The 20,041-nt window shown below is 42.7% G+C and overlaps 1 long non-coding RNA gene across 2 annotated transcripts in view; it reads right to left on the bottom strand.

Moving 5' to 3' along the window:
- The window catches only part of LOC115095550, a 198,419-nt gene that overhangs the window by 147,515 nt on the left and 30,863 nt on the right, over positions 1–20,041 (bottom strand). For both annotated transcript variants that reach the window (XR_003857811.1, XR_003857807.1), the window contains exon 2: positions 10,731–11,258. This is a non-coding gene — a long non-coding RNA (uncharacterized LOC115095550). The remainder of the gene's footprint in view (positions 1–10,730; positions 11,259–20,041) is intronic.

Here is a 20,041-nt window from a genome sequence, read left to right as displayed (position 1 = left end):
GCAAATAAATAGCAGCCTTAAATTTATGACTCTAAGATTAAGCGCTCTAAATTTAGGTGAATTTTCAAACGAAAACTATGAATTTGACTGAATATAAGTATGTAACCTAAGCCCTAAATTTAGAGACTCAGCAGACTTTAGCAAACATTATCAAAGCTAATTTGATAATCAGTCTGATACGAGCTCAGGTTAGCTCACAGAAAGTTGTGCCTCGTCTTTGGAGGGCATGACTCATGCTGGCTAATTTAATGTGTACTTACCTGTTAAAATCCAAAACGTGTGCACATGAGCCCCAACTCCCACTGAAATCTGTCTCCCCCTTTCTCCAGAAAAACTCTCTGCAGTTCACATAAAAGTATGAGTATAACTGTGCTCTGAGCCCCAGCCGATTTTAGGACAGCCATTTAGGCTCATATGCTTTTTGCATGTAAATGGGTGTGAAAATTGCTCCTTAAAAATGTCTGTGTATTTTATAACTGCGCAAGCTATTTGAAAATTGCCCCCTAATTACATCAGACATTTTTTTTCAGCTTTTTAGTATTGCTCTAGAATCAACAGCAATTTCAATCTTTCTTGGTTTGCTTTAACTATTTTTTTTTCTTGGCATTGCATATATCATGAGAAGAGAATCATGGGTTGAAATAGTAAAGCATGATGATAGGGAAGCATTGCAAGGTTTGTCTTCCAAGTTGAGATGATGAATTATTGTACCAAAACTGTCATTCAATTCTCCAGCCAGTGTGAGGAAAGAACAGTTTATCATATCTCTTTGATGACAGTGACTTCCTACTCTTAATGAAAAAATGACAATAAGCCCGTTCAGTTTTAGTATGGTAAATGGCTTCATGTGTAATTATTATAGATAATTCATAGGAAAGGGCTTCCAGCCATATATAAATCTCAGTCAGGTGGAAGTGAGTTGCAGATGACAAGCCAACTCTGCAAGCAGCAATTTTGATGACACCAGAAAGTCTTTTCTCCAACCATTTCCCAGTCAAGAGACTTTCAGGTCATCACAGTTGATCTTTTTTTTTTTTTTCCCTGTTTTTAACTCCCAATCAAGAGAATTTCAAATCACCAAAACTGGTCCTTTTTCTGTTTTAGACTATTCCTTCAAAAATCAGTTTTTATAGTGCCATAGCTTACTTTATTTCTTTCCATCTATTGTTCCTCTGCAGGAGATTCAAAACAATGCAGTACATTCGTTAATTCAATGTGTTCTTCAGCGCTATCAGAGAGCCTTGAAAGTGATGAAATTAGCCAGCGTCGTCTGCGAGTGCATTTGCATTCATCCTTATTATTCTTCTCATTTTCTATTCAAGTAACACATAAATTATCAGCTCTGTTGTCAAATGCTGCATGTAATTGTGTTTAGCATAAAGTCCCAGAATGAAAAAAAAAGCCATTCAGAGCTCCACAGGAAAATTATACAGCTTGATTAGATTTCAAGCTGAAATGCTCCAGACCAAAACTGATGGCTAGCTGGTCTTTGTTGTATTTATGGAGTATCTTGGGTCTTAAAACAAAGGCATGATACAGTGTTTGGAGGGAAACAGAGTTAAACTGATATATCCTAACACCATATATATGAAAAGCCAGAAAATGTGACTTCCATTTTCAGAACACCGAACATAAAAGCTTTTGTGCAGAATAATTATGATGGAAATGAAACCTGTTTGGAATACTCATTTAACCTTGCAAGGAGGCAGCCAATTAAATGAAAAGCTTGCATTTTTTATAACATAGACTTCCATTTGCACAGGCCACAATTTACGATGGTAATTTTTACAGATAGCTTTGATGAGTGCTGCATGTTCAATCTGGATCCAAGTTCTGTTCCTTTATTTGGTAGCAAGGTTAAACATGCTCACGACACCTGAGATTTTCTTTTAGAGAAGTTAATTTGAACCAAAGATCAATCATTTCTGTTTCTTGAAATCCCCTCCCCTTTTCTCCACTCTTTTTTCTTTCTTGATGGTGGAGGGATACCAGAGGTAATGCTAGTTGGGATGATGTGTGGTGCAGTAGAACAGGAGCCCCTACTGGGGATCCCAGAGGACTGTAATCTAAACTGTCAGACTGGAGAATATGCATACATCAGGGAAAGGATGAATACAGACCTTTGCTATATCAAAACCAATAGCAGCAGAGGTCCAGGGCTTAGACCTCTAATAAAAGATGGATTTGTATCAGAGAAGAGCACAATAAAGTATGTAGATACACTTGACCAAATGAACAGATACCCAGCCAAGACAAATCAGAAGGCAAGCAATAGACCTAGAGGAGCTTTAACAACTGGGCGAAGGAACCTCTCCCAGCATTGGAGGCCTAGAAGGCAAGCCTCAGGTCTAGTGGAACTTTGTCATCTTAGGAGGGGTGTGGACTCTGTTCCAGAGCAATGGCAGTGTTGCGCTGGAGGTGGACTCTTGGCCTGGTGCAGGATTGGTACGGCCCTCTAGTCGGACCCAGAGAACGCCTGCCACCAGGAGGTGGAGCACACGAGGAGACAGAGGCTGGCTGGAGCTTTGCCAATAACAGACCGGGGTTTCCGCAGGTAGAGCCCTTGGGTACCTGGACCGCCTGGACTTAGGTGGGCCTCAGATGGTCCCTGGACGGGTAGCGGAGGGGTGTGCCCACCACAAGCAAGGGTGTGTGGCTGGTGCAGAGAGGAAGAGCTAGACCCGAACTGGAAGCTCCAGAGACCACAGAGAGGTAACAGTTCAGGAAGGTTCTCCGGGCAAGGCAGGCAGCACCTGCAGGTCTAGTCAGGTGGAAGCTGCGGGCAGATTCCAAGCAGGTAGGTCTGGTAGTCACAGTAGGCCAGAAGAGAGTGTCCGAATGGAGCGCAAGGGTCAGAGCCAGAGTATCAGTCCAGAAGTGGTCAGCCAAAGCAGGGGTCATTACCAAGTTCAGTCCAAGCGTAGTCAAAGCGAGCGAGGGTCAGTTCCAGGTGGCAGATGAGAGAATGGTCAGGCAGGCAGAGGTCACTTCCAGGCAGCAGACAAGAGAATGGTCAGGCAAACAGTGGTCAGTTCCAGGCAGCAGACAAGAAAATGGTCAGGCAGGCAGAGATCAGTTCTAGGTAGCAGACAAGAGAATGGTCAGGCAGGCAGTGGTCAGTTCCAGGCAGCAGACAAGAGAATGGTCAGGCAGGCAGTGGTCAGTTCCAGGCAGCAGACAAGAGAATGGTCAGGCAGGCAGTGGTCAGTTCCAGGCAGCAGACAAGAGAATGGTCAGGCAGGCAGAGATCAGTTCCAGGTAGCAGACAAGAGAATGGTCAGGCAGGCAGTGGTCAGTTCCAGGCAGCAGACAAGAGAATGGTCAGGCAGGCAGTGGTCAGTTCCAGGTAGCAGACAAGAGAATGGTCAGGCAGGCAGTGGTCAGTTCCAGGCAGCAGACAAGAGAATGGTCAGGCAGGCAGTGGTCAGTTCCAGGCAGCAGACAAGAGAATGGTCAGGCAGGCAGAGATCAGTTCCAGGTAGCAGACAAGAGAATGGTCAGGCAGGCAGTGGTCAGTTCCAGGCAGCAGACAAGAGAATGGTCAGGCAGGCAGTGGTCAGTTCCAGGTAGCAGACAAGAGAATGGTCAGGCAGGCAGTGGTCAGTTCCAGGCAGCAGACAAGAGAATGGTCAGGCAGGCAGAGATCACAGTACCAGAGATCAGTCCGAGAAGGTACTACCTGAGAAGGATACAGGAACACACGGAGACTCAGGTAGAAGAAGACGCTGGAACACGAAGATGCTGGAACAAGGAGTCGCTGGAACACAGGATAAGGCAAACTACTACACCAACGGTGTCGACCCGATTGCCAAGGCGAGGTCCTGGGGGCAGGGCCTCGCTATTTATAGTCAGGCTAAGTGATGTCATCACTTCACGTCCACATTGGAATTCCCATGCTTGGCCCTTTAAATAGCGAGACGTTGGCCGCGCGCATGTGCCTAGGGGCGGGGCCGAGGCCCGTAACGAGGAGGAAGTCGAGGCAGGCCGCAGTGAGTGTTGGGGATGCTGTGAGCTGGCAGCAGTGGCGAGGCCGGCACTGGTTGAGGGCAATGCGAGGTAAGCAGTCTTGGTTGCTGCACCCACGTGGTCGGGACGTGCAACAGGCAGAGCATTAGTTCCCTCAGACTGTCATAGTGAAAGAAAAGGAATTTAAGAGACTTCTTCTATGATGGTATACCTTGCAGGGATTAATGTCCCGGTTAGCTAATGTACTATTGAATGTTTTGTAGGAACTTGCAAAGGTATGATCTAATCAAGCCTGTATTTGCTGCCAGCCCTGGTCATGGTCCCTTCTGTTTTCTGACTTTCCTAGAGAAAGAAATCTTGCCCATAACACTCTTTTTCCCAGATGAAGACATCAGGAGTCAAGTATCAAATGACCAACAGAGCCCGCTCAAAGAGGGTTTTAGCCAGGCCAGTCTCAGATCCAGGAGCGTGCCACAAAGTATTTGGGCAGGGGAGATGTTACATTTCTAATAGACGAACCGCTCCTCAATGACCCACATCAATGTTGCGTTGTTATTTTCCTCAGGCAGTTCTCTGTATGCACAATTGGAACCTTCCCTCTCCTTTCCTCTGTACCATCTCTGCTTTTTCTCATATATTAACATTTCTCCATTCAGTTATTAACTTATTAGAAGCAGCTTCTGGCCATTTATGCTTTCTTGCTTTAAAGCAGCAATTTCTGACTTCATTATTTTCATTTCAGTATATTCACTTGCTTGAAGATCCTGATCTGGCATTTTAACTGCTTCTCTAATTTTTTGCTAATTTTTTTTCTCATGTATTTGTTCACTATTTTTGGCTGCTGTCAATTGTAAGCAACAGTTGGCAAAGCCATACGTAGGATTCCCTATATAGCCCATATTTTCTTTCTTCTTATATGGAGGAGACAAATAGAGAAGTCAGTCCCATAGGTATACTTAGGCACCTTTCTAAGAGCCTGATTTACTAAGTTTTTCTTGCTTTAGAGCCAGAATGGGCATGAAGCCTTACCATATATACTCGTGCATAAGTCGATCCCATGTATAAGTCGAGGGTATTTTTTTGGGTCCCAAAATCAAGGTTTATATGTCACCCGTGGATAAGTCGAGGGTAAAACCTAAGAGGCTTATGAAATGGTGAAATCACACTAAGAAACAAACTGATTGACTTGGAAATAATTAATCTAGCTGATCATACGTTAACATTCAAGCAATAGTGTTACTGTATAAAAAGAGATTAGACATTTGTTCCTGATCTGAATACTAATGTGTTTCCTCTGATTCTAGATCTAACAAGTTTGGCAGAGCACTTAATTTTCAAAGTTTTTTTCTCCCTAACTTATAAAACCAGATAAATCCTTCTAAAATCTGCCTCACTCTGAGCAGGCTGGCACTGGCCCTGCTGATTTCCTTGAAGCTTCTGGTTCCTCAAATCTCTGTTCCAGTGCTTCCAGGAAAGTCCTGGAATCACCTTGGGGTGCTATCGGAACCAAACCTCGGCAAACATCTCTGCTTCTTTTTGGAGTTTCTGACTAATAAGGTGCTTTTCATTCTTAGCTTAATACTCTGCAACCCAGGCTTCACAAATCCAAAAGTGGCACCCCTCAGTTAAGCTTTGCAGTTCCCTTGGGTTGCCCCCAAACTCTGCTGGGTATACAGGATGACCCCAATCTCCAAATCCCATGATGCCATCCCAGGAAATAGGAGCATGGTACAAGAAGACTTGAAGATAAGTTGTATATCACCATCTCTATCAGGTAGAAAGTCACAGTTCTTTTATTCCAACACTAACCAGAATTGGAATGGAGTCAGGTTTTGTAGCACAGCTTGTAGGGTGTGGCAGGCTTCATAGGCAGTGTTTAGAATGTGGCTGCAGTCTAATTAGCTCACCCAAAGTCCCTGATGGTCCAGCGGGGGGGCCCAGGAGCGATCTCCCCCTCCTGGGCCGTCGGCTGCTAGTAATTAAAATGGTATTGGCGGCCTTTGCCCTTACCATGTGACAGGGGCCAGCCAATGGCATCGGTAGCTCTTGTCACATGGTAAGGGCAAAGGCCGCCGGTGCCATTTTAATTACTGGCAGCTGACGGCCCGAGAGCGGGAGATCGCTCCTGGGCCCTCCGCTGGACTACCAAGGACTTTTGGTGAGTTTTGGAAGGGTTGGGAGTGTGGGGGGCTGTGCACAAATACTATAATATGCCTGTATAAGTTGAGCCAGCTTTTTTGTGCCTTTTTTCTGGCATAATTTTCTCAACTTATACACGATTATGTACGGTAGTAAATCAGCCCTATGCAAATCAACAAAATAAACAAACGATAAGCTAACTAGTCAAGCAGAGGTGTAAAAGGAAGTACTGGACAGACCAGGAAGTAAATGGGTATAAGGAAGAGATCGGTGAAAGTACAATTGTGAATAGTAAATAGTGAATTACATGGTTAAAATGACTGAAAGTATGAGCATTGTGCCCAGTGCCTCCCCAATCTCGTCTCCCTCATCTGATACTGTGAAAATGCTTTGGGGGGGGCAAGAAAGCTCCCCTACTCTCTCCTTCCCTGTTGGCTATGAGTTTGAAAATGACACTGATTGACCTGATGCTCTCCACAGGAAGCAAGTGGAGCAGGAGAAAGGGGGGATCTCTTCTGCTCCTGACAGCTTTTTCACAACATTGGGTGAGGTGAGCAGGGGTGTGGAGGATCTGGTTGGGAGGAATTGCAGGCTGGATCGGGGTATTGGGGCTCATTGCTCCTTTGAAGCTTTGGGGGAAAGAGGGGGGGGGCAGGTGTGACTGCAAGAAGAAGAGCTCGTGTTGCCCAAACCTGGGACTTTATTCACAAGGGGGAGAACTTCAGGCCACTATTGGCCCTTTAAACCCACAAGGAGCTCGAGGGTAACTTTGGATCATTGTAGGTTCTTTAAATGCATAAATGGGGCTGCAGGAGTTCTAGGGGTGTATTGGACTGATGTGAGCCCTTTAAACACTGTGGGGAAGGGGGGGTCATAGGATTTGCATAGCTGCAGCCATTAAGTGGTGGCAGAAATGCAAAAGCTTTGCTGCTGCCCTTAACATATGCACATTGGCAGCTGTGGTAAAACTGCTTTAATGTAGTATCTACTAAAGGTTTAATGATCTTTTATAAGTGCTGCACTAAATGGCCTGCATTAGCACACTTCCAAAATGCAAGTTGATTCACATTTTTAACACCTTTACAGGGTCATTTATCATTTTGCGTTAGGGCCTTAACACCAGGTAGAGAGTACATTGAACAAATCAGCTTCTCTTTTACCTTTCATCACTCCAAAGGACAGAAAATCTTCACTGATGGCACCATTGCTGTTAATACCTCTGACTGTGTATGCAAAACTGCGCCCAAACCTCACCCTAAGGTAATAGTGCCCCCTCTTACAATGGTATAAATAGTAAAGTGACATATTGGTCCCTAGAGAATCTCTCTCCCCCACCCCCGGGTCGGTAACATGCTTGTGGAAACCACACCCCCTTTTTTATCATGAGTGCTATTTCCACTATATTTATAGCATTTTGATGATCTAGGGCTTAGTAAGCAGGCCCCGTTTTCCCATTAGCAAGCTAAATGGAGTTTTCAGTGGTGATCTAGCTAAAATCTAACTTTACAGGGAGAGGTACAGGAGTAGACTATAATGGAATAAACAAGGTGAGAGCAGTTTTTCCTTTCAGTTTTTTTTCCCCTAACTATTTTCCTTCATTTTATTTATTTATTTATTATTTATTTATAGATTTTTCTATACCGGGGTACGTAAAAAAAAACATCACCTTGGTTTACATTCAAACAGTAATACAGCATTGCGCTTTACAATTTAACATGGTAACTGAACAAATACAATACAGTATATAACTATGTATTAAAAGAATGTAAGCAATATATGAGAGATTGTGGCGGATAGGAAGAGTAGTTGAGGATACAGATCATTGATAGTAGGCTTTTTTAAATAGCCAGGTTTTAAGGTTTTGTTTAAATTTTTTGTGGCAGAGTTCCTGGCGTAATTCAGAGGGCATGGTGTTCCATATAGTTGATCCAGCAATGATGAATATTTTATCATAGTTACCTTTTTGAAAGTTAAATGCTGTGGCAGTAGATTTCTTTAGTGTGCTCCTTCCAGTTATTACGTCAAATGTGATAATGTTGTGATCATTATTGCCGAGTGGCTCCAACACCGTTACCTCTCGCACCAAATCCCGTGTTCCACTAAGGACCAGGTCCAAAGTCTTTTCCCCTTTTGTTGGTTCTTTTATTTCATCTAGGAACTTTACCTATTCCAAATGAGATCTCACCTGTGACCTATACAGGGGGAATCACCTCCCTTTGCCTTTCCCCATGCAGCTAAGCATCCTTCTGGCTTCTGCCATTGCTTTATCTACCTACGTCTGATGAGCAAATCTTGCAGAATGCTTGTAGAATGGAAGGACTTTTACATTGTACAACGTCTTGTGCATTGTGGGAACTCAGCAAACATTATTATTGTTTCTGAATATGATATTCTAGAGCCAGATCCCATCTAGGTTCACCTCCTGATTTGGCACAGTTCTTGCTTTCCTTCCCTTATGTTTGGATTGTGCAACTTGCATAGGAACAACCTACAGACTAATGAGATCTGAATCATTTCCAGTCATTTCCTGACCTGACATTTCCACATCTAATTACATCTTCATTTTTGACACATGGGCAGCTGTATCGAAAGTGGCCAAGTACTGTAAGTATCCTGGATAAAAGAAACCGTAGCATGCCTTGACAATTTGTCCATATGGCTAACATTCTAGTTGCCTAGATGCCAGTGTAAGACAGAAGTTAACTATCCTGTCCCATATGTACATGAGAATAAAAAAAAAAAACAGAAGGCAAAATAACAGATAGGCACAAAATAGAAAATTCTCAGACTGGCAGTTACTTTTTTTTTTTTAAGCTTCTCTTATGCGAGACTGAATTGATGAGGATTTTCAAGGATCAAAAATCTGGAACCAACCAAGAGTTGTAGGACCCTAATTTATTTTTGCAGTAAAATACTGTTAATATGCTAGAGATGTTGGGTTGTTCCTGGCTGAGCTATCATCAGGGGACAAGCTGCTATTCTGGCATCGAGTGCTTTTCAAACTGTAGTTCAGCCTTCACATCAAACTGCCAGTCTGGCACCCTGCTTGCTTTTTCAAAGCAAGCATTCATCACCGTCTTTATCGCTTGCAAACATCTGACACACAGAGAACAGTGTTATCTTTTTTAAAGGTGCAGAGTCTGACAGAATATTTTTCTTCCCTTCCAGACAAAGAAATGTGTAACACATTCATTGTTTTTTGCTGCGATATCAAGAAATAACAAAGCATTCTATAAAAAAAAAATTCATTTTGTGCCAGTGATTTAGTGATCTTACTAAAAAATGATATTTAAAGGAACATTGTGAAGACAGTTTGGCTAGACTATTTTATAGAAAGATAAAGGATATATAAAATATTGGACTATTGTGTGTGGCTGAAAGGTTCTTCTGGATTGAAATTAATGACAGTAGGGAGTGTGGATCTGACGCAGACACTTTGATTCAGTGAGTAAGATGATATTCACAGCAACAACTGAACATCTGAAATTTCTGTTTGGAACATTTTCCCCCATCTAAAATTCCTGGTGGAAACACCACCCAAGCTGGCAGTGATGGTACTAGCTCACCAGGAGCTCCATTTTATTTATTCATTTATTTAGAATGTCCATCCTGCTAAATACATTGTTTTTGGTGGGGTACAGCAGAGCATATAGAAAAGAACAAAATAACTTGCACAAGAAGCTACAAGTCAAACCACAAACTGACATACAAATTAGACATATACTGAAATGCACAGATCTCCTACCCAGCCAATGCTGTGTCCCCAGGTACAGCTGGGTTTATTCCATGATAACATGTAACTGCCATAAAGAAAAATGCCGTCATCATAACCAGAGGACAACACTCAGTTATAAAATGTATTATTTCGAACCTCTATGCCAAATGCCTGTCTGAAAAATATCTTTACTCTCTTTCTGAATGTCTGCGTGCACTCTTGTATCATCTGGAAGAGCATTCCAAAATCGTCATCTTCTAGCACATATCTCTACTAAGTGTACTTCTCACACTGATGGTATATCTAAAAGACTGCACCCAACAGACCTTAGTGCACCAGATGCCTTATAGATCTTCAAGAGTTCACTGGAACCTCCCCACTAAGAGCTCTGTGGATAAGGGTAAGGATCTTAAATTATAATGCACCATTGTACCAAAAGCCAGTGGTGGCACCGCAGTACTGGCATAATGTGGTCCTTGAGGCTGGTTCTTATCAAGACTCTAGAATCAGCATGCTGCATTACTTGCAGCTCTCAAAGCATAGTACTTGACAATCCAGTGTATAATGAGTTGCAATAATCTAGACCCACTATCTAGAAAGCCTGTAAGATAGTTTGAAAGTCATCAAATGATAAATATGGCGTTAGGATGCATACCATCCAGTCCAGGTGATTTACTACTCTTTAGTTTGTCAATCTGGCCTACAACATCTTCCAGGAAAATTAAGGAAAATTAATATGTCACAAAATATGTTACAAAGGTAACAAATATTAGTGAACAGTGCTGCTGGTGTGTATGGGAATATAAACTGTTCTTGTAGTATAGGTCTATACTAATTATCATGTTTTAAATTTAGTTAGATAAACACAGTTTCCACTAAGTTGTTGCAGTCAAACACTGAGGGAACTTACCATATTCAGTTTGCGGGAGCATCTCAGCATAGGGAGAAAGCCTCTCATTGATTTTGTTTAGCTTAGGATAGAAGGGAGAAGAACCAGGTGAGAAAAGCTGAAGGAGGATGTCAGAGCCTGCAAGAACTTCCCATACTACAATTCTGGAACCAAGAAGACAATCTCAAGCTAAGTGTATACACTTTAATGATATAGCCAGGCCTGAATTATAGGCACACAAGTAGATAAGAAGAGAAAGAAAGAAGAAAGGAAAACACTAAGGAAAGGAGAGACTACCCATAGAAAACAAACATAAAAATATATTCTTACCTGAATGAAAAAGATCTCTCTTTTATTTGAAAAACATTAAAAAGTACACAAAGATTCAATACTTGAAAAAAAATTATTATTGAAAGAAAGCTGAGTTAACTTAATAATCAAAGAATAGAGGCTAATACTCATCTGACTGTGCTGCTGCTTGATAGCATTCGCTTGGTAGTATCCTGAGACTCCAGAGTTCCTTGCTTTATGTACTTGACGTAGTAGGGGCTAGGAGAAAAGAAAGAAAGGTTAATTATGTGCACATTTTATTGAATTAGAAAATGAATTGTTTATTAAAAGAAGAAAAACTGTTGCATGAAATAAAACAGTTAACTTTGTTTATATTGAAAGAGAAGTTTATTCTTTTTACATTTATCCCTGCCTCCCCTTTTAATCTTAAGAGACTTTGCTGGGTGGGTTGTGGATGCTTGTCCCTGTAGGAGAACTGGTAGGAAGAAGAGCATTGAACCTCATCCCTGTGGGTTTCTATCTGAGAGCTTGCTGCCCTGGTCACACTACACTTTTATACCATCGACCTCAGCCTCAAAGGCAGTCTTCACCCTGCAGGGCAGTGGTTTACACTTTCAACCCCAAATATTCACAATGCTACATCGACCGCCAGCCCCTGTGACATAGTGAGGGCAAAGGCTAGCGGCTGCCAGTACTGAAAATGGCGCCGGCGCTAGCCTTTGCCCTCACTATGTCACAGGGGCCGACCGTCGGCCCCTGTGACATAGTGAGGGCAAAGGTAGCACCGGCGCCATTTTGAACACTGGCAATATGGCCCGAGTGCAGGAGGTCACTCCCGGACCCCCGCTGGACCTTTGGCAAGTCTTGTGGGGGTCAGGAGGCTCCCCCAAGCTGGCCAAAAGTCCCTGGGGGTCCAGCGGGGGTCCGGGAGCGATCTCCTGCTCTCAGGCCGTATTGCCAGTATTCAAAATGGCGCCGGAGCTACCTTTGCCCTGTCACATGGTAAGGGCAAAGGGCCATCGGCGTCATTTTTATTAACGCAGCCGATGGCCTGAGAGCGGGAGATCGCTCCCCGCGCTCCCGCTGGACCACCAGGTAATTTTAAAACCTTTTTTGGGGGTTCAGGAGGGTGGGGGAGGGTTTTTTGATTATCGGATTGGGCGCAGCCGATAATTAAAACTCAAATCGGGCTGGGCAATAAAAATTTTAAGATTTGGATCGGAACCGGAACCGATCAGATTCCGGTTTCGATTCACATCTCTAATAATTACTAACATTCCCAATTTTACAACTTTCTGGTACCTTCCCAGTTTCCAATGAGCTAACAATCAACCTCAATAAATAACCTCACACCCTGTCACAACAACTATGGATTAACTAGGAAGGGCAAGGATCTGATAAATACTTGATGGTTTAATTCAAGTCTAGAGCAACTTTAATTCTAACAATGAAGGCAATTTAAATATTGTTGCCAAGTGGCCCTACTACCATTACATCTCAAACCAAATCATGTGTTCACTAAGAGTTAGGTCTAAAATGGCTCCCCCTATCATTGGTTCCTGGACCAGTTATTCCATGAAGTAGACATTTATTTCATTTCAAAGGTTTACCTCCCTAGCATGTCTTGATGTGACATTTACCCAGTCAATATTTAGATGATTGAAATCCATTTTTATTGTGCTGCCAAATTTAAACTTCCCTAATTTCTGTTGCATTTCATCGGCCGTCTTGTTCATTTTGGCCAGGTTAATGGTATTGTACCCCACCTCTAGACTCTTGAACATCACACATCCACTCATAAAGACACTATTATGCATATCCTATAGGATCTTTATCCTATTGAACTCTAATCCATTTCTGACATAAAGTACCAAACTTCCACCAAATTGTCCACCCTACCACTATGATATAATTTGCACCCTGGCATAGCACTGTTTCATTGGTTATCCTCCTTCCATCAGAACTCCAAGCTGCCAATTATGTCCACCTCTTCATTCAGTGCTATATCTTCCAACTCTCCCATGTTATTTTTTAGACTTTTGGCATTAACATACAGATATTCCAAGGTATTTTTTTTTATTAACATTTACAACTTTTCTAACAATTTCATGGATAATTTGGAATATTTTAACTCAATCTGTTCTTTACTTACAGGCACATAGGATACTTTTGCTTTTATTGGAACCTCTATCAGGATGTTCTTTAGCATCCTTGTTCTCTGAGAGCCAGGAGCTTTTTATACCTGGCACACACACTTATAACCTGTTACTTACTTGTAGATAATCATACTTGTGACACTTGGTGCAAAAAAGACTGGAATGTACCATTTTGCTGCTGGACTGCTGTCTGTATCTTAATATTGTTGAGTTCTTACTTAATTTAGGTTGCTAAGGGAGTAGGGATGCATAAATTAAAGTTCTTTAAATTTATGTGGTATATTTAATGTTAATTTGGCAATGACCTGCAAGGGGACAATAATTAATTTACTGATAAGTGCTGAGTCGCTCCCTTCTTTTAGATAAATCCCTGATTGATTTTTGGTGTGATATTGTCTCTTGCCCTCTTATATGGAATAAGAGCCTATAAATCAAAGAATGTGCTCAGGGATGGGTAAGAGGGGAAAGAAAACATACTAAGAAATTATCTACCTCTCCTTTCTTTTAATCAGCACACACATTTAAAAATTGTCTCTCTTGCCTTTTTAATTAAGCACATAAACTAAAGATTAATCTACCTACAATTTCACTTCTCCTCCAAACTTTAAGTCCCAAAATTACCCAGCCAAGCAATAACTCACCGATCCTCTTCAGCCAGCAGCAAATTTCTCGCCTGCTCTCAATACTCCCTCTTCGTGAGTCAACAGCCTCCCTGGCTCCATCGCAGGCTTCTCAGAACCAAGTGCTCAAGTCCCATCACTCCTGACAGCTAGCAAGCAGCAAAGTTATCCTTGTAAAGTTATTTGGATGACTTGAGCTGAATATTCAGTGGGACAGGTTTCCTACTGAATATACTTAGCTAAAGCTACCCTGATAAACAGGTCGATACTGTAAGACCGCGGGAGAGCGGACGAACGCCCGCTCTCCCGGTGCGCGCACCGGCCCCTCACCGGTGCGGGCGATTCAGTATTTAAATTAGGCGATGCGGTGCAAACGAGGGAAAGGAGGCGCTAGGGACACTAGCGCGTCCCTAGCGCCTCCTTTTTGTCAGGAGCGGCGGCTGTCAGCGGGTTTGACAGCCGACGCTCAATTTTGCTGGCGTCGGTTCTCGAGCCCGCTGACAGCCATGGGCTCGGAAACCGGACGCCGGCAAAATTGAGCGTCCGGTTTTCGGCCCGACAGCCGCGGGCCGAATTCAAATTTATTTATTTTTTTACTTTTTTTTTACTTTTGGGGACCTCCGACTTAATATCGCCATGATATTAAGTCAGAGGGTGCAGAGAAAAGCAGTTTTTACTGCTTTTCTGTGCACTTTCCTGGTGCCGGAAGAAATTAGTGCCGACCTTTGGGTCGGCGCTAATTTCTTAGAGTAAAATGTGCGGCTTGGCTGCACATTTTACTTACTGAATCGCGCGCGCATACCTAATAGGGCCATCAACATGCATTTGCATGTTGAGGGCGCTATTAGGTGCCGCGGGTGGGCCGCATGTTTTCCTCCCCTTACTGAATAAGGGGTAAGGGAAAACACGCGTCCAGAGCAGGCTGACAGAGCGCTCCGACGGAGCACACTTTACTGTATCAACCTGAAAGTTATTCAGGAAATTTTTCTGCTGGCCACCTTACTGAATATTTGCAAAAAAAAAAAAAAATGTTTGTGGACTTCTGTATTCCCATTACAAAAATGCAAAAATTATTGGGTCCTCTGTGGCACAAGCTCTTCTCCCACCCCCTAAATAATGTAAAAGATGTTGGTGCCTTCGTGACCCAGGTGTCCCAGAATCACCCTGTGCCTAAGTTTTTTAAAAAGTTGAGATCTGAACAGGGATTGGTCAGCTATCAGTGAAGTGGACCAATCCACTCAGGGTTACAGTAAATAAATGAATATGTAAGCCCTAGTACCTGTCAGCTGTACCAGTGCTTACATATTCACTCCACGGGAGAAGGTAAGAGCTTCTACTCCTCCCACTGAGTTACATGTCTATTTTAGGGGGTTGGAAGGTGGTATCATTTTTTGAGACGGGAAGTGGGTGATTTTGGGCCATGGGACTTTTCAGAGGTTTTTAAATGTTAATGCAGGGTAACTAGGGGGAGCTTGAGCCATGGAAGCCCAGACACATTTTTTGGATAGGGCCTCAGGGCAGAATGCACCTGACATTTTTACATTTTTTTTTTTTGGAGGGGGGGGGGATTGTGTCATTACTAGTCTCTGCTATATATTTTTTTTAATTATCTGGCCATATGCTGAATATAGCCAGGTACGTTTAAAGTTATCAAGATTAGTGGGCCCAAATAACTTTAGACCTACCTTCCATCACATCTACCTGGCTAAATGTACACAGACGCCCTGCCCCCATGCTACCTCTTTTATTAAAGTGGATTTATACGCAGGAATCTGCTTTGAAAATTCTTGGGTGTCACCAATATGTAAGCAAACGTACAGTTTGAGCACAGTTATATGTACTCCCAAGCAGGTGTAACTTTTGTGCATGTAGATTTACGTGGATTCTTTCAAAAATATGCACATAATCCTTTTTCTCACCGCAACTCTGCCCCTACAATGCATCTTGCTTAAAATATGCTTGAAATTGAGTTACACGCCTACTTTTACATGCACTGGCCTCCAGTTGATTTTCAAAATGTTATTTAAATACATAAACTGGGTTTTATGCACATAAATCCTGCTGAAAATCAATCCCTAACATTTTCACCAGATACTATAGTATTTATATCTCTTTGCCTCATTTCTGCAATACATGAAGCTATTTCAGTGACAAAACTAGTGTTTTCTTAATTGCAGTGTAAAAGAAAGTCAATTTAATAATTTATCTTTTCATTTTGCCTTCATTCTAATCTTCAGCTCAGATATGAATTTTGTAGGTTTCAAAGAAGCCAAAAATGGATAATGTTTTTCTTAAAGGTGCTAAAATCTGTTTCAGTTTTGCTGCCTGTTGTATAAGCAAGCTGAAGTGTACCCTTCTGCTGATAAACTGCAATAACATGATTTATCTCTGCACACCTAGAACATCTTCAGAAATTGAATTTACTTTATCAAGAATTGTGCTGCATTAGTTTATGTAGTAGTCCTATCACACAGCTTTGGTGTGAGGATGATAGGCTAAGCTATCTTTCAAAAACAGGAAATTGTTTCATTTTTTGTATAAGCAAATGTATTCATTGGTAAAGATCATTTGATTTTCTGGCGGATTCATTCTTTTACAAAGAAAGTTCCCTATTCTGAAAAGCAAACGAGGAAGCAAACATTTATCATCTTCAAAGAAATGCCAACCTATTTTTATGAAATACATATTGATAACAGGTGGAATGGTTGTGTCTGATGAGCCCAAGGTAGCAAAACAGTGTGAGAAGCCATTGGCCAGAGCCAGAGGGACGCTATGATGTATAGAGAGAAGTATAACCAGTAGAAATAAAGATGATAATGGTTCTGTACAGGTATTGGGGAGACCTCCTCTAGAATATTGTGACCAATAGTGGAAGCCTTACCTCAAAAAGAATATCGGCAGGCTGAAGCTGGTCTAGAGAAAAACTACCAAAATGGTGCAGAATCTGCACAAAAATCTGTATGAAAAGTGTTTTAAGGACCTAAATATGTATAAGCTGGAGGAGAGGAGAGAAAAATAGGGATATGATATGCATTCATTTGAAATGAAATGGGAAATTTTAGCAAAATTTCCAATTTTGTTTCAATTCAGTTTTAAAATGAAACAAAAAAAAATCCTACATTTAATTCATTTTCATTTGTTTCATTTTAAAATGTTGCCCTTCCAGGCTTCCCCTCTAGTCCCCCAAACCCTTTTACCATGTTTTTCTTTTCTTATATGGGGCAGGAGTAATCACCGGGCTCTGGTTTCCTAGCCCCTTGCTCTAACCATTGGATCACTCTCCCAGAATCTGAAAACCTTGGCAGTATCACAACATGCAAATGCTTAGTACATCTAACAGTTTACAAGACTTAAACAACTAAACTCAGGGAGCATCCCTTATCAACCTCAATAGCAGACTGATCACAGTGGAATTCTTTAATGCTCCCAGCAAAGATGTGTAAGAGATTAGAGATAGGTAGACAGATTTGCTTTCCATGATTTGCAATCTGAGGGGAAGAGGTTTAAGTCTGAATTTTATTATTTTAGTTATCAGGTTCCAAAATGAAATTGGAGATTCACAATTTTTATATCAGAAATGTTAACATGACACATAAGTCACAAAGAGGTCCATATTCAGAAGTTATCCAGTTAGGAAAATTAGCTGGATAAAAATATCTGGCTAACGTAGCCAGGATATTCAGTGGTGCAGCTGTGCTGCTAAATGTACCCAGATAAATTTGAATTACCTAGTCTAACTTGACCGGTTAAGTAGCCATGCACCATCCCACCCCTATCCTATCTACCACTTACCTGGATAACTATTTACTCGTGATAACTATAGTGTGATAGGCATTTGTTACACTCATTGGCCGCGGAGCCCAGCAGCCAGCTTCTCCTACCTTCCAACGTCTCCCCAACAGGGCTCTGGCTTCTGGGTCCCTGGCCGTGGCAAGTCGTCCTTCCGCCCAGGTTCTGTCCGCTCTCCTTGCTGCTGGGGCCTCCTCTGCCTCGCCGGCACACGGACCGCCGCCGGCTTCTTGCTCTACGCGCGCCAATGGTGGGAAAGCCACGCCGGCTCCGGGAGATGATGTTATCCGTCCTGGCCTATTTAAGGCTCTCCCGGGCTTCCTACAGATGGCGTGGCAATAAGTCTCCTCGTGCTGTTTCATGGGATCCCGTGCTTTACCATTGAAGTACCTGCTCCTGAGGCCTAGTTCCTGACTTCCTGCTCCAGCCTTCCGATTCCTGCTCTAGCCCAACGGTAACCGCTCCTGCCTTCCTGCTTCCGCTCCAGCTCCTTGTGCCTACTCCCTTCGGATGAACCTCCCTGGCTTCTGACCCTTTGGACTGGACCTCACCTTTTGTGTTTGCCGCCTCTCTCTGACCCTCGGACTGGACTCCACCTCACCTGCTTGCCGCCTGCCTCTGACCCGCGGACCGGACTCCACCTTGCCTGCTTGCTGCCTGCCTCTGATCCACAGACCGGACTCCACCCTTGTCTGCTTGACACCTGCCTTCTGACCCTCTGCTTTGCCTGGTTATATCACAAGATCCTCTCTGCAGGGGCCACCTAAGACCAGCTGGCCCCAGTACCCAAGGGCTCAACCTGCGGGGAACGAGGGCTGGTAGTGGCAAAACTCCAGCTGTCCCCTGCTCACCTCCGGCCTCGCCTCCTGACGTTGGTGACCTGTGGGGGCTACTCCCCTCAGGTAGTGACAACACCACCTCAGGCCAAGGGTCCACAGTCTACGTTGGAGCCAGTAACAGCATTATATTCCCCTGGTTAATATATGAAGGTGGGCTGTAAGAAAAACCTGGGAAGGTGATCCAGTATGTAAAAGAAATAAGAATAGGAGTCAGACTCCAACTCCCAGACAGCACAAGGGTTCAGGAGGGAGAGGAACTTCCCAGGCTTTACCCCATCAAGAGGATGAGAGAGAGCCCGAGTGTGGTGGGAGAAGGGTGAAATCTTGTCTGAAGGAGGGATAGGGTAGGAAGAGGAAGCAGGAATCCCATCACCCCAGCAAACATATTGAAGCAGTTAAAATTGAAGGAGTATCCAGTATATTTCCCATTTGCCTACTGTTTCCTGAAAATTCTGTACCACCACACATTTCCACCACATATGACCCCTGCCTACTGCACCCATGCCAACAAAGAGGACTTGATGTACTAAACCTAGAGAAAAAAAGATGGTTACCTATATGTTCTATGTAACAATCTATACATCAGTTCTCTGCTTTTATTGCTGATAGACATTTTCAGTGTGGCACACCATATAGCCCTCCAGTTGTCCTCATCCAACTGAAGGGACAAATCTGCATTCCATTTTTTAATTAATGAAGCTGAAGTCTCTATAGTTTGTATTTCATCCTGAAAATAGAAATGGCTGTGTGAATAGAAAATAGAAATGGCTGTGTGAATAGTTTTTCTAACCCTGTTTGGGCACACAACACCTCCATATCTCCTCTAAGTTGTAGAATATCCCGCGCAATTGCAAATACATACAATGAGTGTGAAGTGATATGTTAAATTGTGCTTGTAAGTCCTGAAAAGACATAAATGCACTACTTTGCCAAATCTAATCCAGAAACCAAAGTCCCTTCCTATTCCACCTCTAAATGTCTAAGAACATAATAACCGCTGATAAAGTTGAGTTCTCCAACAACGCAGATATTAGAGATACTACTTCCAGTCTTGTCTTAAGCATTTTTAAAACTATACCTCATATCTTACAGAAATGAGACCTTACCGGATGGATCCTAAGAATTTTAGAAATTACTGCTGATTCCACATGGAAACCCACCAGGGCTGATAAACTGTATCTCTCTGACTGTAGTTGTTTGAGGTCAAACCACACTGAGGAAACCTACTTCTCAGGGCCACCAATTGTGCTGACAAATAATATAAAAAGAGGTCAGGAATTTCCAGACCCCTGCTATCACTAGTGAGTTACAAGGTAGCCATTTTAATACGTGGCATTTTACCTCTCCAAGGAAATGAGGATATCAGTCCTTGAATATCTCTAAACACCTTTTGAGGCACAGAACAAGGGATATGCTGGAAAAGATATAATAGGCAGAAGAGTACCAGCATCTTTAATAGGTATTCCCTGCCTAACAAAGATAAAGGTAAAGGAGCTCAAGATGATAACTTCTGTTGTATTTTTTAAATTTAATTTAAAGAAATCTAATACTCTGCTAGAAATGTAAATTCCCATATATTTTAACCCCTGGTTGGCTAGGGAAAACAACATGCCTAAGCCAGCGGGGGTCTTTGGTCT

This window comes from Rhinatrema bivittatum, chromosome 7 (assembly GCF_901001135.1).
Source record: "Rhinatrema bivittatum chromosome 7, aRhiBiv1.1, whole genome shotgun sequence".
Classification (NCBI taxonomy): domain Eukaryota; kingdom Metazoa; phylum Chordata; class Amphibia; order Gymnophiona; family Rhinatrematidae; genus Rhinatrema; species Rhinatrema bivittatum.
The sequence above is the reverse complement of the archived record's forward strand: the minus strand, read 5'-3'. Positions and strand labels throughout refer to the sequence as shown.